The 21,564-nt window shown below is 58.2% G+C and overlaps 1 protein-coding gene across 1 annotated transcript in view; it reads left to right on the top strand.

Annotated features, from left to right (window-relative positions):
- The first annotated feature begins 4,146 nt into the window (after window positions 1-4,146).
- LOC146863601 (uncharacterized) overlaps window positions 4,147-21,564 on the top strand; it is a 277,244-nt gene continuing 259,826 nt past the window's right edge. The window contains exon 1 of the mRNA XM_085627622.1: window positions 4,147-4,180. The gene's annotated coding sequence lies outside the window, so the exon portion shown is untranslated. The remainder of the gene's footprint in view (window positions 4,181-21,564) is intronic.

Raw genomic sequence — 21,564 nt, 5'->3', positions numbered from 1 at the left:
AAACTAGAGTTGTGAGAGGTGTTGTCAGTAAAGAAGATACTGCTGGCCAAGAAGCAGGAGACTTTTTCAAAGGTTTCCTTCCATTCTGGGGGCCTATGGCCAACAGTAGAAACTTACGTCAACTAACACGGGTAGTTGAATCCACTATCACCGAAACTGCGGGTGCCCTTAGTAACCTGACAGCTGAGCTTCAAGCGGATCGCCTCATGACGTTACAGAACCGTATGGTCCTTGATGTGTTACTTGCAGATCGAGGTGGGGTATGTAAGATGATCCAATCAAGTTGCTGTGTTTTTATCCCAGATAATGCGCCAACAGTATACAAGGCCATCTCTAAGTTACACAAAATCTCTGACTCCATTCATGTAGAGGAAGGTAACTGGTCACTAATGGGATGGTTCTGGAGTCTATTATCTGCGTGGGGATGGAAGGTTCTGATAGTCACTGGTGTTGCGTTGGTATTTTTGTTTTCGTGCTGTCTCATTGTTCAGTGTGGTCCTGCCTTATGTAGCGTTTGTGTTTCGTCATGCGTAAGAAGACCACCTGTTTTTAGAGATATACGCCACGGGATAGGGTAATGCTTCAGCAACATATCAGTGACCTGATGAACATAGAAATGGACTCTGACATAGAGTAAGCTATTGCCTATGTAAGGGCAAAAGGACGGTGTGAGGTTCTGTAGCGATCCGAACCCGTGTATTCGGTATCGTAGTACTGACACGATTTTGGTACCAATGAACCGCAAATGATCCATTATATACATGACAGTATTTTCGCTACGCAACGAGCATGAATTCACTGAGAAATAGGGCATTCTGTTGTTAAGTCATGGCATCCATTTTAGATATGGCATCCATTTTGTTTCTTGCCCTCACATAGTCAATGAACGGACGATGACCCCGGCAGAATCACCTTGTTAAGGACATGTAAGCTCGAGCCCCGAGAAAGGCTTACGCTGCATGACTAGGCAGAATCAAGCCGCTTCCCTTGCCTGAGGCCAGTCCTGCTATACTGGTTCTCGTGTCCATTGTCCTGATCACGATTAAGAGGCCGAAGACGGTAGCCATGCCCGTTTATGACCCACAAGCATCTCTTATCCTACTTTTCAATCCTTTGCACCTGGCTCTACTCCTCTCCTTCTGGGCTTTTACAATGGGGAGGTTACGATTTTTATGATGGGGAGGATCGGGCAAAGAATGAAAAACTGACAAGGGGACCTGATCGAATACCGAAAACCTACGACTAATTATTGTTTGATGTATATTTATTGTCTGTTTGGGATGCCGGGTTGGGTATAAGAAATATTCGTGTAATGTTGCCTAAAGACATATTTCGTGTATTTAAGGCGCAACCCACTTAATGCAATTTGAACAGTCTCGTAGATTCTGCCTCTGTGTGGTTCCTATGACTTCTGTGTCCCTGCAGTAAATAAACCTTGCTCTTTGACGCCACCATCGAGAAACCCGCGTCTCTGTTTATTTTGTGCACCGAGACAGGAAGGAACTCAGGGGTCTTCGGGTGTTGTTTCCCTGACACCTCTGGACTCTTAAAAGTCCAGAACCTCAGTGTCCCTCTATCCGCAGAAGAGAGAAGCGTAGTGTGTGCGATCCTAGGTGCGAGACCCTTCCAGGAAGGGCCTCCCTGCTCTTGCTCGGCCTAACTCTGGGAAAGGTGGGCCTCAGGGTGGTCAGGAACACATTCCGCAGCCTCCCCGGGGAACGCCTTCCAACACCGACGCAAGTTCACACCTATGCACCCGCAGCCCGTGGGCTAGGTAACTTGGGTACTTCGGTGCTCACAAGGGTAGTGACTACCCTAGGGTCTAGTTTCCGAGTCTCGACTCTCTAGCTGCTTCAGAAGTGTCCTTAAACTGCTTATTTCTAACTGCTAGTGATTCTATTGACTTTTACGCATTACGCGTGAGTGTTTCCACTCTGCACCTGAATCCCGTGGGCCTCCCACTTCCTAACTCTTGGTAGTGTAGTGTAGCCCCAGCGATTCCCTAGGCCTAGGCCTATCCTGTGTTCGTGACAGTGGTTCTTATACCACTTCTTTAGTATATGGTTTGCGTGGCCCCTAGGGCTTAACTGTATTACTTACCTGTGTGACTTAATGTATGTTTAAATAAGACTGTGTTGTACTTACCTCTAATCTCATAAAGAGTGCTGAGGGTTTGACTAGAATAAATACACTTTATTTTATATATTATCTGTTGTGGTGTCCTTTCATTTGGTATTCTAGGGATTATATATGGTATCACAGCTGGCTTCACATGCCATTCAGAGTTTAGCCTAAGACTGCTCTTGTCCATGCTACCACTAGGATAGCTGGTCTATAAGGTTGACTTTACAACCAATCACCATAAGGGTTGTTTGGACTGATATAAGGTGTACACTAGAACTAGTGACATCATACATCAGGCCAACTTCCCACACAGGGGTTCTAGGGTGGGGGGGTCAGAGCAAAGCAGGGCTTTGGGGGGTTCAGGGAAGCAGGGGTTCTAGGATGGGGATCAGAGGAATGTAGGGCTTCGGGAGGTTCAGAGGTGCAGGGATTTTAGTGTGGGGGGTCAGAGGAAAGCAGGGCTTCGGGAGGTGCAGGGGTACTAGGGTTGGGGGGGGTGGGAGGAAAGCAGGGCTGCAGGAGCCTCAGGGGTGCAGGGGTTCTAGGGTAGGGGTCAGAGTTATTCAGGACTTGAGGCGGTTCAGGGGTGCCGGGGGTCTAGGGTGGGGTGGTCAGAGGAAGCAGGCTTCAGGAGATTCAGGTGTGCGGGGGTTCTAGGGTGGGGGGGTCAGAGCAAAGCGGTGCTTCAGGAGGTTTAAGGGTGCAGGGGTTCTTGGGTAGGGGGGTCAGAGGAAAGCAGGGCTGCAGGAGCCTCAGGGGTGCCGGGGGTCTAGGGTGGGGTGGTCAGAGGAAGCAGGGCTTCGGGAGCGTCAGGGATACAGGGGTTGTAGGGTAGGGGTCAGCGGAAAGCAGGGCTTCGGGAGGTTTAGGGGAGCAGGGGTTCTAGGATGGGGGGTTCAGAGGAAAGCAGGGCTTCGGGAGATTCAGGGGTGCCGGGGTTCTAGGGTTCTAGGGTGGGGGGCTCAGAGGAAAGCAGGGGGGATCTGCATCAGGTGCTGATGGTTGGGGCACACTGGGGGCACGGCACCCTTGCAGCGCCGCTGACAGCACGTGTGATCCTGTGCTCTCTTGTGTGCGTGCTGCCTCCTACGGCTCACAGGACGTCACTGCTCATGAGATAGTTCGGTGGGATGAGGCCTGCGCTGCTGGATCCGTGAGTAGCATGCAGGCTGGAGCTAGGGGCGTGGCTCATATTGGTGCAGCAGGCTCAGTGGCACCAGGGCCATAGGGGCCTCATGATACCGGATTATTGCTCTTTTCAGGGTCGGACTGAGACAAAATATAGGCCAGGGCACCGAGTTAAAGTGCTTCCCGTCCGTGAGTTAGATGACACTTCAGCGAGCTGGGGCTCCGCATTTTAATGCGCCCAACACCCCGGGGTTTGCACATTTCGTTTACATTATTGGGTCCGGCCCGCTCAGCTCCTTCCAGAACATTTAAAAAAGAGGCCCAGGTTTGAACATGGGGCAGTGCTGGATCTGTAAAAGAGGCGCTGTGCATGGGCTCTGCTAGCATGAGAGTCTGCGTGGGCCCGACCCTGCTGCGGCCAATGATTGTTTTACTATCAGTCAGAGCAATCAACACGAGACCACAAGACGGGCCCACTCTGCCCTGTCAGACGAGACCCCCGGCACTGCCTGCCCGCCCCAAGGCCTGTCCGTATGCCACAGTTCAAATGGCGGCCAGGGGCCCATTCACTTCCTGGCACCAGGGCTGCACCTCCTGCTGGACTCACACTGTGGCTGGCTTGGCCTTTCCTCCTTCAGGTGAAATGAGGAGCCCCAGGTGGGGCTGAAGTTCCCTGCATAGTTCAGCGGGCGGGGCGCGGGCGGACAGGGGGGGCCGCTCAGGTCTGGCAGGTTTTTATCTCTCCTGCCCCGTGAGTGCCCCCTGGGCAGACCTCAGTCCCCTACCCTCAGTGGCCGGGCCGGCGGGACCGGTCCCGGGAGGGTGGGGGCTCACCAGGCCAGCTCTGCGGGGCATATAAAGGGCGCATGGGGCAGGACGCCTCCCTCTGACCCTCCGCAAACCCAGGCTGCCTCGTCGTTCAGTTGAGGTAAGACGAAGAGCCCCCTCTGCTGCCCAAGAGCCCCCTCCTGCCCCATGAGCCCCCCTCTACTGCCCCAGATCCCCCTCCTGCCCCATGAACCCCGCTCTTCTGCCCCATGAGCCCCCTCTGCTGCCCCATGAGCCCCCTTCTGCCACAGAGCCCCCTTCTGCCACAAGAGGCCCCTCTTCTGCCCCATGAATCCCCTCCTGCCTTGTGTCCCCTCTGCTGCCCCAAGAGCCCCCCTCTACTGCCCCAAGAGCCCTCTCTGCTGCCCAAGAGCCAACCTTCTGCTGCCCCATGAACCCCTCTCTGCTGCCCAAGAGCCCCCTCCTGCCACATGAGCCCCCCTCTACTGCCCCATGAGCCCCCCTCTACTGCCCCATGAGCCCATCTCTACTGCCCCAAGAGCCCCCTCTACTGCCCCAGAGCCCCCTCCTGCTCCTTGAGTTCCGCTCTTCTGCCCCACGAGCCCCGCTCTGCTGCCCAAGAGCCCCCCCCTGCCCCAAGAGGCCCCTCTTCTGCGCCATGAATCCCCTCCTGCCCATGAGCCCCCTCCTGCCCCATATGCCCCGCTCTTCTGCCCCATGAGCCCCTCCTGCCCCAAGAGCCCTCTCTGCTGCCCAAGAGCCAACCTTCTGCTGCCCCATGAACCCCTCTCTACTGCCCAAGAGCCCCCTACTGCCCGAAGCGCCCCCCTCTCCTGCCCCAGAGCCCTCCTCTGCTGCCCAGGAGCCCAACTCTACTGCCCTAGAGCCCCCACCTGCCCCATGAGCCCTGCTCTTCTGCCCCATGAGCCCCCTCTGCTGCCCAAGAGTCCCCTCCTACCCCAAGAGCCCCCTCCGGCCCCAAGAGCCCCCTCTACTGCCCCAGAGCCCCCTCCTGCCCCTTGAGTTCCGCTCTTCTGTCCCACGAGCCCCCTCTCCTGCCCAAGAGCCCCCTCCTGACACATGAGCAACCCTACTGCCCCATGAGCCACCCTCTACTGCCCCAAGAGCCCCCCTCTGCTGCACAAGTGCCCCCTCCTGCCACAAGAGCCCCCTCTGCTGCCCAAGAGCCCCCTCCTGCCCCAAGAGGCCCATCTTCTGCCCCATGAATCCCCTCCTGCCTTGTGTCCCCTCTGCTGCCCCAAGAGCCCCCCTCTACTGCCCCAAGAACCCCCTGCTGCCCATGAGCCCCCTCCTGCCCCATATGCCCCGCTCTTCTGCCCCATGAGCCCCTCCTGCCCCAAGAGCCCTCTCTGCTGCGCAAGAGCCAACCTTCTGCTGCCCCATGAACCCCTCTCTACTGCCCAAGAGCCCCCTACTGCCCGAAGCGCCCCCCTCTCCTGTCACAGGGCCCCCTCTCCTGCCCCAGAGCCCTCCTCTGCTGCCCAGGAGCCCAACTCTACTGCCCTAGAGCCCCCTCCTGCCCCATGAGCCCTGCTCTTCTGCCCCATGAGCCCCCTCTGCTGCCCAAGAGCCCCCTCCTACCCCAAGAGCCCCCTCCGGCCCCAAGAGCCCCCTCTACTGCCCCAGAGCCCCCTCCTGCCCCTTGAGTTCCGCTCTTCTGCCCCACGAGCCCCCTCTCCTGCCCAAGAGCCCAACCTTCTGCTACCCCATGAACCCCTCTCTACTGCCCAAGAGCCCCCTACTGCCCGAAGCGCCCTCCTCTCCTGTCCCAGGGCCCCCTCTCCTGCCCCAGAGCCCTCCTCTGCTGCCCAGGAGCCCCCCATCTGCTGCCCAAGAGCCCCCTCTGCTGCCCAAGAGCCCCTACCTGCCCCAAGAGCCCCTCTCTACTGCCCCATGAGCCCCCTCTGCTGCCCAAGAGGCCCTTCCTGCCACAAGAGCCCCCTCTACTGCCCCAGAGCCCCCTCCTGCCCCATGAGCCCTGCTCTTTTGCCCCATGAGCCCCCTCCTGCCTCAAAAGCCCACCCTCTACTGCCCCAGAGCTCCCCTCTACTGCCACAAGAGCCCCCTCCTGCCCCAAGAGGCCCCCTACTGCCCCATGAACCCCCTCTACTGCCCCAGAGCCCCCGCCTGCCCCATGAGCTCCTCTCTTCTGCCCCATGAGCCCTCTCTGCTGCCCAAGAGTTCCCCTGCCTTATGAGCAACCCTACTGCCCCATGAGCCCCCCTCTACTGCCCCAAGAACCCCCTCTGTTGCCCATGAGCCCCCTCCTGCCCCAAGAGCCCCCCTCTACTGCCCCAGAACCCCCTCTACTGAACCAAGAGCCCCCTCTGCTGCCTAAGAGCCCCCTCCTGCCCCAAGAAGCCCACTCTACTGCCCCAAGAACCCCCCTCCTGCCCACGAGCCCCCTCCTGCACCATGAACCCCGCTCTTCTGTCCCATGAACCCCCTCCTGCCCTGAATCCCCTCTGCTGCCCCAAGAGCCCCCCTCTACTGCCCCAAGAACCCTCCTCCTGCCCATGAGCCCCCCTCCTGCCCCATGTGCCCCGCTCTGCTGCCTCATGAGCCCCTCTCTACTGCCCAGGAGCCCCCTCCTGCCCGAAGAGCCCCCCTCTCCTGTCCCAGGGCCCCCTCTCCTGCCCCAGATCCCTCCTATGCTGCCCAGGAACCCCCCTCTGCTGCCCCTAGATCCCCCTCTGCTGCCTCATGAGCCCCCCTCCTGCCCATAAGCCCCTCTCCCAACCCAAGAGCTCCCCGCCCCAAAAGCCCCCTCTACTGCCCCCACGATCCCCCCTCTTACCACAAGAGCACTCCTCTATTGCCCCAAGACCCCCCTCTGCTGCCAAAGAGCCCCCCTCTCCTGTCCCAAGAGCCCCAATGGTCTGTCCCATGAGCCCCCCTCCCGCCCCAAGAGCCCCCCCCGTACCAAGAGCCCCACTCTACTGCCCCATGAGCCCCCTCCCGCCCCAAGAGCCCCTGTACCAAGAGCCCCACTCTACTGCCCCATGAGCCCCACTCCTGCCCCAAGAGCCCCTGTACCAAGAGCCCCACTCTACTGCCACATGAGCTCCTCTCCCGCCCCAAGAGCCCCTGCCCCAAGAGCCCCTGTACCAAGAGCCCCACTCTACTGCCCCATGAGCCCCCTCCCGCCCCAAGAGCCCCTGTACCAAGAGCCCCACTCTACTGCCCCATGAGCCCCCTCCCGCCCCAAGAGCCCCTGTACCAAGAGCCCCACTCTACTGCCACATGAGCCCCCTCCCGCCCCAAGAGCCCCTGTACCAAGAGCCCCACTCTACTGCCCCATGAGCCCCACTCCTGCCCCAAGAGCCCCCTCTGCTGCCCCGTGAGCCCCCATTCTGCCCCAAGAGCCCCCTACTGCCCGAAGCGCCCCCCTCTCCTGTCACAGGGCCCCCTCTCCTGCCCCAGAGCCCTCCTCTGCTGCCCAGGAGCCCAACTCTACTGCCCTAGAGCCCCCACATGCCCCATGAGCCCCCTCTGCTGCCCAAGAGCCCCCTCCTACCCCAAGAGCCCCCTCTACTGCTCCAGAGCCCCCTCCTGCCCCTTGAGTTCCGCTCTTCTGCCCCACGAGCCCCCTCTCCTGCCCAAGAGCCCCCTCCTGCCACATGAGCAACCCTACTGCCCCATGAGCCACCCTCTACTGCCCCAAGAGCCCCCCTCTGCTGCACAAGTGCCCCCACCTGCCCCATGAGCCCTGCTCTTCTGCCCCATGAGCCCCCTCTGCTGCCCAAGAGCCCCCTCCTACCCCAAGAGCCCCCTCTACTGCCCCAGAGCCCCCTCCTGCCCCTTGACTTCCGCTCTTCTGCCCCACGAGCCCCCTTTCCTGCCCAAGAGCCCCCTCCTGCCACATGAGCAAACCTACTGCCCCATGAGCCACCCTCTACTGCCCCAAGAGCCCCCCTCTGCTGCCCAAGAGCCCCCTCCTGCCCCAGAGCCCCCTCCTGCCTTGTGTCCCCTCTGCTGCCCCAAGAGCCTCCCTCTACTGCCCCAAGAACCCCCTGCTGCCCATGAGCCCCCTCCTGCCCCATATGCCCCGCTCTTCTGCCCCATGAGCCCCTCCTGCCCCAAGAGCCCTCTCTGCTGCCCAAGAGCCAACCTTCTGCTGCCCCATGAACCCCTCTCTACTGCCCAAGAGCCCCCTACTGCCCGAAGCGCCCCCCTCTCCTGTCACAGGGCCCCCTCTCCTGCCCCAGAGCCCTCCTCTGCTGCCCAGGAGCCCAACTCTACTGCCCTAGAGCCCCCACCTGCCCCATGAGCCCTGCTCTTCTGCCCCATGAGCCCCCTCTGCTGCCCAAGAGCCCCCTCCTACCCCAAGAGCCCCCTCTACTGCCCCAGAGCCCCTCCTGCCCCTTGAGTTCCGCTCTTCTGCCCCACGAGCCCCCTCTCCTGCCCAAGAGCCCCCTCCTGCCACATGAGCAAACCTACTGCCCCATGAGCCACCCTCTACTGCCCTAAGAGCCCCCCTCTGCTGCACAAGTGCCCCCTCCTGCCACAAGAGCCCCCTCTGCTGCCCAAGAGCCCCCTCCTGCCCCAAGAGGCCCATCTTCTGCCCCATGAATCCCCTCCTGCCTTGTGTCCCCTCTGCTGCCCCAAGAGCCCCCCTCTACTGCCCCAAGAACCCCCTGCTGCCCATGAGCCCCCGCCTGCCCCATATGCCCCGCTCTTCTGCCCCATGAGCCCCTCCTGCCCCAAGAGCCCTCTCTGCTGCGCAAGAGCCAACCTTCTGCTGCCCCATGAACCCCTCTCTACTGCCCAAGAGCCCCCTACTGCCCGAAGCGCCCCCCTCTCCTGTCACAGGGCCCCCTCTCCTGCCCCAGAGCCCTCCTCTGCTGCCCAGGAGCCCAACTCTACTGCCCTAGAGCCCCCTCCTGCCCCATGAGCCCTGCTCTTCTGCCCCATGAGCCCCCTCTGCTGCCCAAGAGCCCCCTCCTACCCCAAGAGCCCCCTCCGGCCCCAAGAGCCCCCTCTACTGCCCCAGAGCCCCCACCTGCCCCTTGAGTTCCGCTCTTCTGCCCCACGAGCCCCCTCTCCTGCCCAAGAGCCCCCTCCTGCCACATGAGCAACCCTACTGCCCCATGAGCCACCCTCTACTGCCCCAAGAGCCCCCCTCTGCTGCACAAGTGCCCCCTCTCGCCACAAGAGCCCCCTCTGCTGCCCCGTGAGCCCCCATTCTGCCCCAAGAGCCCCCCTGTCCCGTCCCAGAGCCCCCTTTCCCTTCCCTAAGCCGTCCCCGAAATAAGAATAAACATGGCACACTCTCTCCAAAGATAACATCTCCCCCCTCTGCTGCACCCCTCTTCTCCCTGATAGGAGAGCATCTCTCTCTCTGCACCCCCTCTCACCCCAGTAAAAACATCTCTCTTTCCCCAGCCCCTCCTGCCCCGATGGAAGCACATCTCTCCTCCCCTCATATCTATTCCCCAGAGATAAGATCTCTCTCTTCTTCTGCGCCCCTTTCCTCACAGAGATAAGAGCCGCCCTCTCTCTGTACCTCTCTCCTCCTCGAGAGATAAAAGTTCCCCTCTCCTTCCCTGAGGGGGGGCAGCCATCCTATGTCTGCATCCCCTCACCCCAAAGTATAATAAGAATTTCCTAATATATTTTAAACCTCTCTCCCCCTCCAGTGGTGAGAGCCCCCCTCCAGAAGTGAGAGCATCCTCCCCTCCCTCTCCTGAAGTGAGAGCACCCTCCCCTCCCCTCCTGAAGTGAGAGCACCCCTCCCCCTCCCGAGGTGAGAGCACCCTCCCCCTTCAGAGGTGAGAGTACCCCACCCCCTCCCGAGGTGAGAGCACCCTCCCCCTTCAGAGGTGAGAGCACCCTCCCTTCCCCTCCTGAAGTGAGAGCACCCCTCCCCCTCCCGAGGTGAGAGCACCCTCCCCCTTCAGAGGTGAGAGTACCCCTCCCCCTCCCGAGGTGAGAGCATCCTCCCCTCCCTCTCCTGAAGTGGGAGCACCCCTCCCCTCCCCTCCTGAAGTGGAGCACCGCACCCCCTCCCGAGGTGAGAGTACCCCTTCCCCTTCTCCCCCTGAGGTGAGATCACCCCTCGCCCTCCTGAGAGCACCTCTCCCCCTGAGGTGAGAGCACCCCTCCCCCTCCGGAAGTTGGAGCACCCCACCCCTATCCCTCCTCCTCCTGAGGTGAGATCCCCCTCCCGAGGTGAGAACACCCTCCCCCTCCTCCCACTGAGGTGAGAGCCCCCCTCCCTCTACCGAGGTGAGAGCACCCCTCCCCCTGAGGTGAGAGCATCCCTCGCCCTCCTGAAGTGAGAGCACCCCTCCCCCTCCTTCACCTGAGGTGCGAGCACCCCTCCCCCTGAGGTGAGAGGACCCCTCCAGTGGTGAGAGCACCCCTCCCCTTCCTGGCACCCCTCCCCCTCCAGTGGTGAGAGTGCCCCTCCCTCTGAGGTGAGAGCACCCCTCCCCCTCCTGAGAAGAGAGCACCCCCCCTTCTCCAGTGGTGAGAGCACCCCTCCCCTCCTCCAGTGGTGAGAGCACCCTACCCCCTCCTGAGATGAGAGCACCCCCCCTTCTCCAGTGGTGAGAGCACTGCTTCCCTCCGCCAGTGGTGAGAGCACCCCACCCTGTGAGGTGAGAGCACCCCTCCCCCTCCTCCAGTGGTGAGAGCACCCCTACCCCTCCTCCAGTGGTGAGAGCACCCCTCCCTCTCCCCCTGAGGTGAGAGCACCCCTGCCCCTTCTGAGGTGACAGCACCCCCCTCCTCCAATGGTGAGATCACTTCTCCCCTCTCTCTCTCTGTTTCTCTCTCTCTCCCTCTCACTCGCTCTGTCTCTCTCTCCCCCTCTCTCTCTCTCCCTCTTTCGCGCTCTCCCTTTTTCTCTCTCTTCCTCTCTCTTCCTCTCTCTCTGTCTCTCTCCCTCTCTCCCGCTCTCTTTCTCTCTCTCTAATTCTCTCCCCCCTCCCTCTGTCGCTCTCTCTATCTCTGTCTCTCAGTCGCAGCCGGCTTGACTCGCGGGTGGAGGAGTGGGGGGTTACGTGGGGTGGGAGATGGCGCAGGGAGAGGGGGAGTTTTAATTTAAAATTAAAATAAATAAAAAAAGTTAAGTTAACCTTCGCTGGCCCGGTCCTGTGTCGTGTCTGCTCCTCTCCTGCAAGCAGGAAGCCTCCCTCCCCTCCCCAAGCCAATCACAATGCTGCAATGGCAGCGTTGTGATTGGTCGGGACGCCGACCAGCCAGGCTTCTATGGGGAGGCCATTTTCTCCATGTAGAGTGCATGCAGCCTATATGGAAAAAAGGCAGAGTGCGCATGACTGGTTTGGTTGGCCCCAGAGGGCCAACCAAACAGCGCCCTCAACAGTGGGCAAGCCTTTGCTCCACTGCCCTAAAGCAGCCCCTCCCACCCCCAACCAAACACTTCTGCTTTCTTGTAGTGCAAGAAGCAGAAACATAAAATGGTTTTTATAATATCATTATATGTTTCTGCTTCTCTGAGAAAGCAATGGAGCGACGCTCTTCCGCCCACAAGGAGGAGCCGACCCTGCTCCCTCTCCCCTCTCCCCTCTCCCCACACCCTTTCTCTCTCTCTCTCTCTCTCTCTCTTCCTCTCTCTCTCTTTCTTTTTCCCCCTCTTTCTCTCTCTCTCTTTTCCTTTCTCTTCCTCTCTCTCTGTCTCTCTCTCTCTCGCTTTCCCTCTCTCTCTTCCTCTCTCTCGGTAACTCTCTTCTCTCTCTCTCTCTCTCTCTCTCTCTCTTCCCCCTCCTCCCCCCAGTGGTGAGACTCTCTCCCTCTCTCTCCTCTTGCTCTCCCCTCTCTCTCTCTCTTGCTCTCTCTCTGCCTGCCTCCCTCTCTCTCTCCCTCTGTCTCTCTCTTTCCTCTCTCTCCCCCCTCTTACTCTCCTCTATCTCAATCTTTGTCTCTCTCTCTTCCTCTCTCTCTCTGTCTCTCTCTCTCTCTCTGTCTCTCTCCCTGCCCCCCTCTTTATCTCTCTCTCTCTCCCCTCTCTCTCCCTCTTTCTCACTCCCGCTCTCTCTCTCTCTCTCTCTCTCCATCCTCCCCCGAGTGGTGAGAGCACCTTCCTCTCTCTCTCTCTCTCTCTCTCTCTCTTTGTCTCTCCCTTCCTCTTTCTCTCTCCTTCTACGAGTGGTGAAAGCACAACCCTCTCTCTCTCTTGCCCCCTCCCCTCCAGTGGTGAGAGTCTCTCTTTCTCTCTCTATCTCTCTTCTCTCTCCGTCCATCTCTCTTCTCTTCACTCCTCTCTCTCTTGCTGTCTCTGTCTCTCTCTCTCCGTTTCTCTCTCTCGCCCGCTCTCTCCCTCTCTCTCTCTCTCTCTCTCTCCCTCCTTCCCTGAGTGGTGAAAGCACATCCCTTTCTCTCTCTCTCCCTCCCCCTCTCCCCAGTGGTGAGAGGCTCTCTCTCTCTCTCCCTCTATCTCTCTATCTCTCTTCTCTTCTCTCTCGGTCCCACTCTCTCCTCTTCACTCCTCTCTCTCTCTCCCTGTCTCTCTCTCTCTCTCCCTCTCTCTCTCCCTCCTTCCCCAAGTGCTGAGAGCACCCCCCTCTCGCTCTCTCTTTCTCTCTCTCTCTCCCCTCTCTCTCCCTCTCTCTCACTCCCGCTCTCTCTCTCCCTCCCTCTCCATCCTCCCCCTAGGGGTGAGAGCACCTTCATCTCTCTCTCTCTTTGTCTCTCTCTTCCTCTTTCTCTCTCCTTCCCTGAGTGGTGAAAGGACAACCCTCTCTCTCTCTCGCCCCCTCCCCCCAGTGATGAGAGTCTCTCTCTCTCTCTCTCTCTCTCTTCTCTTCTCTCTCTGTCCCTCTCTCTTCTCTTCACTCCTCTCTTTCTCGCTGTCTCTCTCTCTCTCTCTCTCTGTTTCTCTCTCTCTCTCCCGCTCTCTCTCTCTGCCTCACCCTCCTCCCACAAGTGCTGAGGTCACCCTCTCTCTCTCTCTCTCTCTCTCTCTCTCTCTCTCCTCTCTCTCTCTCTCCTCTCTCTCTCTCTTTTTGTCTCTCTCTCTCCCTCCCTCTCTCTCTCTCTCCTCCTCCCCACAGTGGTGAGAGTTTCTCTCTCTCTCTCTATCTTCTCTTCTCTCTCCCTCCTCTTCACTCCTCTCCCTCTCTCTCTCGCTGTCTCCATCTCTCTCTCTCTCTCTCTCGCGCTCTCTCTCTGTCTCTCTCTCTTTCTCCCTCTTTCTCTCTCTTCCGCTCTCTCTCTCTCCCCCTCTCTCTCTCCTCCTCGCCTCCAGTGGTGAGAGTCCCTCTCCCTCTCTCTCTCCGTCTCTCTCTCTCTCTCTCTCTTTCGTTCACCTCTTGCTCTCCTCTCTCTCTCTCTTTTTCTCTTGCTGTCTCTCTCTCTCTCTCCCCTTCCCCCCAGTGGTGAGAGTCTCTCTCTCTCTTTCTTCTCTTCTCTTCTCTTCTCTTCTCTTCTCTTCTCTTCTGTTCTGTTCTGTTCTGTTCTGTTCTGTTCTGTTCTGTTCTGTTCTCTTCTCTTCTCTTCTCTTCTCTTCTCTTCTCTTCTCTTCTCTTCTCTTCTCTCATCTCTCTCTCTCTCTCTCTCTCTCCCTCTCTCTCTCGCTCTCTCTGTCTCTCTCCCTCTCTCCCCGCTTGTGAGAAAGTGCCATCTTTCTTCCATGGTATGCCCCTACTTTTTGCTGAATTGCTGAATGTACTTTGACTGAGTGTGCCCTGGACTCCTGCCAATCAGGTGCCCAGGGCCTATGTTCCTTCCCTAAAACACACCAAACCCAAATTGGCAAACCCTGACCACATGTCAGCCCCTGGTAAATGGTACCCTAGGTACCTAGGGCCTTGTGACCAGGGAAGGCCTCTAAGGGCTGCAGCACTCATTGTGCCACCCTTAGAGGCCCTGTACCCTTGCACACACACACTGCCTTTGCAGGCTGGGTGTCTGGGCGCAAGACAAAACAAAGTCGACATGGCACACATCCCTGTGTGCCATGCTCATCACCTACACTGCCAAGGCATATATCAGCCACCCCTCTGGCTGGGTGCCTTATGCCAATGGTGTGGGCACAGGAGCAGGAGCCCTGTGCCCCTACAGTACCCAGGTCCATTCCTGGGCACTGTAAGTGAAGTGCTGCCATTTAAGAGTACACTAAAGACTGAGAAGTTTGGTATCAAACTTCTCAGCACATTAAAACCACACTGATGCCAGTGTGGGATTTAATGTACCAAGCACCCCAGAGGGCACCTTAGAGATGCCCCCTTAAACCTAACCTTCAATCCACATCTGCTCTGAGGCTGCCCAGGCTGCCACACAGCAGACATGTTGCTGGACCCCTGGGTGGGAGAGCCCCTGCCCTCCTGGGCCTGCAACAATGCACATCCTGGGCGAGGTGCTAAATCTCCTCCCCCTGTCGAAAAACAGTGAAACACCAGCAAAAAAGTGGGGGTTCCCATGTGAAGCAGATCTTATTCTCCTACAGTGCTGGTTGAGATAGAGGTGCATCGTGACAGCTCTGTGGGTGCCAGTCTTGGCTCAGTGCTGTGTGGTGCTGGTTGGGATAGAGGTGCATCGTGAGAGCTCTGTGGGTGTCTGGTGTGGCTCAGTGGTGTGTGGTGCTGGTTGGGATAGAGGTGCATTGTGAGAGCCCTGGGGTGTCAGAGACTTCGCTCTGTGGTGTGTTGTGCTGGTTGGGATAGAGGTGCATTGTGAGAGCCCTGGGGTGTCACAGACTTGGCTCTGTGGTGTGTTGTGCTGGTTGGGATAGAGGTGCATCGTGAGAGCTCTGTGGGTGCCACAGTCTTGGCTCAGTGGTGTGTGGTGCTGGTTAGGATTGAGGTGCATCGTGAGAGCTCTGTGGGTGTCAGTCTTGGCTCAGTGGTGTGTGGTGCTGGATAGGATAGAGGTGCATCGTGAGAGCTCTGTGGGTGTCAGTCCTGGCTCTGTGGTGAGTGGTGCTGGTTGGGATAGAGGCGCATCGTGAGAGCCCTGTGGGTGTCAGTCTTGGCTCAGTGGTGTTTGGTGCTGGTTGGGATAGAGGTGCATCGTGAGAGCTCTGTGGGTGTCAGTCTTGGATCAGTGGTGTGTGGTGCTGGATAGGACAGAGGTGCATTGTGAGAGCCCTGGGGTGTCAGAGACTTCGCTCTGTGGTGTGTTGTGCTGGTTGGGATAGAGGTGCATCGTGAGAGCTCTGTGGGTGTCAGTCCTGGCTCTGTGGTGAGTGGTGCTGGTTGGGATAGAGGCGCATCGTGAGAGCTCTGTGGGTGTCTGGTGTGGCTCAGTGGTGTGTGGTGCTGGTTGGGATAGAGGCGCATCGTGAGAGCCCTGGGGTGTCAGTCTTGGCTCAGTGGTGTGTGGTGCTGGATAGGATAGAGGTGCATCGTGAGAGCTCTGTGGGTGTCAGTCCTGGCTCTGTGGTGAGTGGTGCTGGTTGGGATAGAGGCGCATCGTGAGAGCTCTGTGGGTGTCTGGTGTGGCTCAGTGGTGTGTGGTGCTGGTTGGGATAGAGGCGCATCGTGAGAGCCCTGTGGGTGTCAGTCTTGGCTCAGTGGTGTTTGGTGCTGGTTGGGATAGAGGTGCATTGTGAGAGCCCTGGGGTGTCACAGACTTGGCTCTGTGGTGTGTTGTGCTGGTTGGGATAGAGGTGCATCGTGAGAGCTCTGTGGGTGCCACAGTCTTGGCTCAGTGGTGTGTGGTGCTGGTTAGGATTGAGGTGCATCGTGAGAGCTCTGTGGGTGTCAGTCTTGGCTCAGTGGTGTGTGGTGCTGGATAGGATAGAGGTGCATCGTGAGAGCTCTGTGGGTGTCAGTCCTGGCTCTGTGGTGAGTGGTGCTGGTTGGGATAGAGGCGCATCGTGAGAGCCCTGTGGGTGTCAGTCTTGGCTCAGTGGTGTTTGGTGCTGGTTGGGATAGAGGTGCATCGTGAGAGCTCTGTGGGTGTCAGTCTTGGATCAGTGGTGTGTGGTGCTGGATAGGACAGAGGTGCATTGTGAGAGCCCTGGGGTGTCAGAGACTTCGCTCTGTGGTGTGTTGTGCTGGTTGGGATAGAGGTGCATCGTGAGAGCTCTGTGGGTGCCACAGTCTTGGCTCAGTGGTGCGTGGTGCTGATTGGGATAGAGGTGCATCGTGAGAGCTCTGTGGGTGTCAGTCTTGGATCAGTGGTGTGTGGTGCTGGTTAGGATTGAGGTGCATCGTGAGAGCTCTGTGGGTGTCAGTCTTGGTTAAGTGGTGTGTGGTCCTGGTTGAGATAGAGGTGCATCGTGAGAGCTCTGTGTGTGTCAGTCTTGGCTCAGTGGTGTGTGGTGCTGGTTGAGATAGAGGTGCATCGTGAGAGCTCTGAGGATGTCACAGTCTTGGCTCAGTGGTGTGTGGTGCTGGTTGAGATAGAGGTGCATCGTGAGAGCTCTCTGTGTGTCAGTCTTGGCTCAGTGGTGTGTGGTGTTGGTTGAGATAGAGGTGCATCGTGAGATCTCTGTGGGTGTCAGTCTTGGCTCAGTGGTATCTGGCGCTGGTTGGGATAGAGGTGCATCGTGAGAGCTCTGTGGGTGCCACAGTCTTGGCTCAGTGGTGTGTGGTGCTGGTTGGGATAGAGGTGCATCGTGAGAGCTCTGTGGGTGTCAGTCTTGGCTCAGTGGTGTGTGGTGCTGGTTAGGATTGAGGTGCATCGTGAGAGCTCTGTGGGTGCCACAGTCTTGGCTCAGTGGTGTGTTGTGCTGGTTGGGATAGAGGTGCATCGTGAGAGCTCTGTGGGTGTCAGTCTTGGCTCAGTGGTGTGTGGTGCTGGTTGGGATAGAGGTGCATTGTTAGAGCCCTGTTTGTGTCACAAACTTGGCTAAGTGGTGTGTGGTGGTGGTCGGGATAGAGGTGCATCGTGAGAGCTCTGTGGGTGTCAGTCTTGGCTCAGTGGTGTGTGGTGCTGGTTGGGATAAAGGTGCATCGTGAGAGCTCTGTGGGTGTCAGTCTTGGCTCAGTGGTGTGTGGTGCAAGTGGGGATAGAGGTGCATCGTGAGAGCTCTGTGGGTGTCAGTCTTGGCTCAGTGGTGTGTGTTACTGGTTGGGATAGAGGTGCATCGTGAGAGCCCTGTGGGTGTCAGTCTTGGCTCAGTGGTGTGTGGTGCTGGTTGGGATAGAGGTGCAGCGTGAGAGCTCTTTGTGTGTCAGTCTTGGCTCAGTGGTGTGTGGTGTTGGTTGAGATAGAGGTGCATCGTGAGAGCCCTGTGGGTGTCAGTCTTGGCTCAGTGGTGTGTGGTGCTGGTTAGGATTGAGGTGCATCGTGAGAGCTCTGTGGGTGTCAGTCTTGGCTCAGTGGTGTGTGGTGCTGGTTAGGATAGAGGTGCATCGTGAGAGCTCTGTGGGTGCCACAGTCTTGGCTCAGTGCTGTGTGGTGCTGGTTAGGATAGAGGTGCATCGTGAGAGCTCTGGGGTGTCAGTCTTGACTCAGTGGTGTGTGGTGCTGGTTGGGATAGAGGTGCATTGTTAGAGCCCTGTATGTGTCACAAACTTGGCTCAGTGGTGTGTGGTGCTGGTCGGGATAGAGGTGCATCGTGAGAGCTATGTGGGTGTCAGTCTTGGCTCAGTGGTGTGTGCTGCTGGTTAGGATAGAGGTGCATCGTGAGAGCTCTGTGGGTGTCAGTCTTGGCTCAGTGGTGTGTGGTGCTGGTTGAGATAGAGGTGCATCGTGAGAGCTCTGTGGGTGTCAGTCTTGGCTCAGTGGTGTGTGGTGCAAGTGGGGATAGAGGTGCATCGTGAGATCTCTGTGGGTGTCACTCTTGGCTCAGTAGTGTGTGCTGCTGGTTAGGATAGAGGTGCATCGTGAGAGCTCTGTGGGTGTCACAGTCTTGGCTCAGTGGTGTGTGGTGCTAGTTGGGATAGAGGTGCATCATAAGAGCTCTGTGGCTGTCACAGTCTTGGCTCAGTGGTGTGTGGTGCTGCTTGAGATAGAGGTGCATCATGAGAGCTCTGTGGGTGTCAGTCTTGGCTCAGTGGTGTCTGGTGCTGGTTGGGATAGAGGTGCTTCGTGAGTGCTCTGTGGGTGTCACAGTCTTGGCTCAGTGGTGTCTGGTGCTAGTTGGGATAGAGGTGCATCATAAGAGCTCTGTGGGTGGTCACAGTCTTGGCTCAGTGGTGTGTGGTGCCGGTTGGGATTGATGTGCATCGTGAGAGCTCTGTGGGTGTCAGTCTTGGCTCAGTGGTGTGTGGTGCTGGTCGGGATTGAGGTGCATCGTAAGTGCTCTGTGGGTGTCACAGTCTTGGCTCAGTGGTGTTTGGTGCTGCTTGAGATAGAGGTGCATCATGAGAGCTCTGTGGGTGTCAGTCTTGGCTCAGTGGTGTGTGGTGCTGGTTGGGATAGAGGTGCATCATGAGAGCTCTGTGGGTGTCAGTCTTGGCTCAGTGCTGTGTGGTGCTGGTTGGGATAGAGGTGGTTCGTGAGAGCTCTGTGGGTGTCAGTCTTGGCTCAGTGCTGTGTGGTACTGGTTGGGATAGAGGTGCATAGTGAGAGCTCTGTGGGTGTCACAGTCTTGGCTCAGTGGTGTGTGGTGCTAGTTGGGATAGAGGTGCATCATAAGAGCTCTGTGGGTGTCACAGTCTTGGCTCAGTGGTGTGTGGTGCTAGTTGGGATAGAGGTGCATCATAAGAGCTCTGTGGGGGTCACAGTCTTGGCTCAGTGCTGTATGGTGCTGGTTGGGATAGAGGTGCATCGTGAGAGCTCTCTGTGTGTCAGTCTTGGCTCAGTGGTGTGTGGTGCTGTTTGGGATAGAGGTGCATCGTGAGAGCTCTGTGGGTATCAGTCTTGACTCAGTGGTGTGTGGTGCTGGTTGGGATAGAGGTGCATCATGAGAGCTCTGTGGGTGTCAGTCTTGGCTCAGTGGTGTGTGGTGCTGGTTGGGATAGAGGTGCATCGTGAGAGCTCTGTGGGTGTCAGTCTTGGCTCAGTGGTGTGTGGTGCTGGTTAGGATTGAGGTGCATCGTGAGAGCTCAGTGGGTGCCACAGTCTTGGCTCAGTGGTGTGTGGTGCTGGTTGGGATAGAGGTGCATCGTGAGGGCTCTGTGGGTGTCAGTCTTGGCTCAGTGGTGTGTGGTACTGGTCAGGATAGAGGTGCATCCTGAGAGCTCTGTGGGTGTCACAGTCTTGGCTCAATGGTGTGTGGTGCTGGTTGGGATAGAGGTGCATCGTGAGAGCTCTGTGGGTGTCAGTCTTGGCTCAGTGGTGTGTGGTGCTGGTTGGGATAGAGGTGCATCGTGAGAGCTCTGTGGGTGTCAGTCTTGGCTGAGTGGTGTGTGGTGCTGGTTGGGATAGAGGCGCATCGTGAGAGCCCTGTGTGTGTCAGTCTTGGCTCAGTGGTGTGTGGTGGTGGTGGGGATAGAGGTGCATCGTGAGAGCCCTGTGTGTGTCAGTCTTGGCTCAGTGGTGTGGGATGCTGGTTGGGATAGAGGTGCATCGTGAGATCTCTGTGGGTGTCACTCTTGGCTCAGTAGTGTGTGCTGCTGGTTAGGATTGAGGTGCATCGTGAGAGCTCTGTGGGTGTCACAGTCTTGGCTAAGTGGTGTGTGGTGCTGGTTAGGATTGAGGTGCATCGTGAGAGCTCTATGGGTGTCACAGTCTTGGCTCAGTGGTGTCTGGTGCTGGTTGGGATAGAGGTGCATCGTGAGAGCTCTGTGGGTGCCACAGTCTTGGCTCAGTGGTGTGTGGTGCTGGTTAGGATAGAGGTGCATCGTGAGAGCTCTGTGGGTGTCAGTCTTGGCTCAGTGGTGTGGGATGCTGGTTGGGATAGAGGTGCATCGTGAGAGCTCTGTGGGTGTCACTGTCTTGGTTCAGTGGTGTGGGATGTTGGTTGGGATAGAGGTGCATCGTGTGAGCTCTGTGTGTGTCAGTCTTGGCTCAGTGGTGTGTGGTGCTGGTTGGGATAGAGGTGCATCGTGAGGGCTCTGTGGGTGTCAGTCTTGGCTCAGTGGTGTGTGGTACTGGTCAGGATAGAGGTGCATCCTGAGAGCTCTGTGGGTGTCACAGTCTTGGCTCAATGGTGTGTGGTGCTGGTTGGGATAGAGGTGCATCGTGAGAGCTCTGTGGGTGTCAGTCTTGGCTCAGTGGTGTGTGGTGCTGGTTGGGATAGAGGTGCATCGTGAGAGCTCTGTGGGTGTCAGTCTTGGCTGAGTGGTGTGTGGTGCTGGTTGGGATAGAGGCGCATCGTGAGAGCCCTGTGTGTGTCAGTCTTGGCTCAGTGGTGTGTGGTGGTGGTGGGGATAGAGGTGCATCGTGAGAGCCCTGTGTGTGTCAGTCTTGGCTCAGTGGTGTGGGATGCTGGTTGGGATAGAGGTGCATCGTGAGATCTCTGTGGGTGTCACTCTTGGCTCAGTAGTGTGTGCTGCTGGTTAGGATTGAGGTGCATCGTGAGAGCTCTGTGGGTGTCACAGTCTTGGCTAAGTGGTGTGTGGTGCTGGTTAGGATTGAGGTGCATCGTGAGAGCTCTATGGGTGTCACAGTCTTGGCTCAGTGGTGTCTGGTGCTGGTTGGGATAGAGGTGCATCGTGAGAGCTCTGTGGGTGCCACAGTCTTGGCTCAGTGGTGTGTGGTGCTGGTTAGGATAGAGGTGCATCGTGAGAGCTCTGTGGGTGTCAGTCTTGGCTCAGTGGTGTGGGATGCTGGTTGGGATAGAGGTGCATCGTGAGAGCTCTGTGGGTGTCACTGTCTTGGTTCAGTGGTGTGGGATGTTGGTTGGGATAGAGGTGCATCGTGTGAGCTCTGTGTGTGTCAGTCTTGGCTCAGTGGTGTGTGGTGCTGGTTAGGATAGAGGTGCATCGTGAGAGCTCTGTGGGTGTCACAGTCTTGGCTCAGTGGTGTGTGGTGCTGGTTGAGATAGAGGTGCATCGTGAGAGCTCTGTGGGTGTCAGCCTTGGCTCAGCGGTGTGTGTGGTGGTTGGGATAGAGGTGCATCGTGAGAGCTCTGTGGGTGTCCTGGCTGGTGGTGCGCTCTCTCTGGTGCTAAAGCCGTCCTGGCTGGCGGTGCGCTCTCCCTGATGCTGAAGCCGTCCTGGCTGGCGGTGCTCTCTCCCTGATGCTAAAGCCCTCCTGGCTGGTGGTGCGCTCTCCCTGGGGCTGAAGCCGTCCTGGCTGGCGGTGTACTCTCCCTGGTGCTGAAGCTGTCCTGGCTGGCGGTGCGCTCTCCCTGACGCTAAAGCCCTCCTGGCTGGTGGTGCGCCCTCCCTGGGGCTGAAGCCGTCCTGGCTGGCGGTGCGCTCTCCCTGATGCTGAAGCCGTCCTGGCTGGCGGTGCGCTCTCTCTGGTGCTGAAGCCGTCCTGGCTGGCGGTGCGCTCTCTCTGATGCTGAAGCCGTCCTGGCTGGCGGTGCGCTCTCCCTGATGCTGAAGCCGTCCTGGCTGGCGGTGCGCTCTCTCTGGTGCTGAAGCCGTCCTGGCTGGCGGTGTGCTCTCCCTGATGCTGAAGCCGTCCTGGCTGGCGGTGCGCTCTCCCTGATGCTGAAGTCATCCTGGCTGGCGGTGGGCTCTCCCTGGTGCTGAAGCCGTCCTGGCTGGAGGTGCGCTCTCCCTGGTGCTGAAGCCCTCCTGGCTGCCGGTG

Source organism: Triturus cristatus, chromosome 2_1 (genome assembly GCF_964204655.1).
Source record: "Triturus cristatus chromosome 2_1, aTriCri1.1, whole genome shotgun sequence".
Taxonomy (NCBI): Eukaryota; Metazoa; Chordata; class Amphibia; order Caudata; family Salamandridae; genus Triturus; species Triturus cristatus.
Note: the sequence above shows the minus strand (reverse complement) of the source record. Positions and strands in the feature narration are given on the sequence as shown.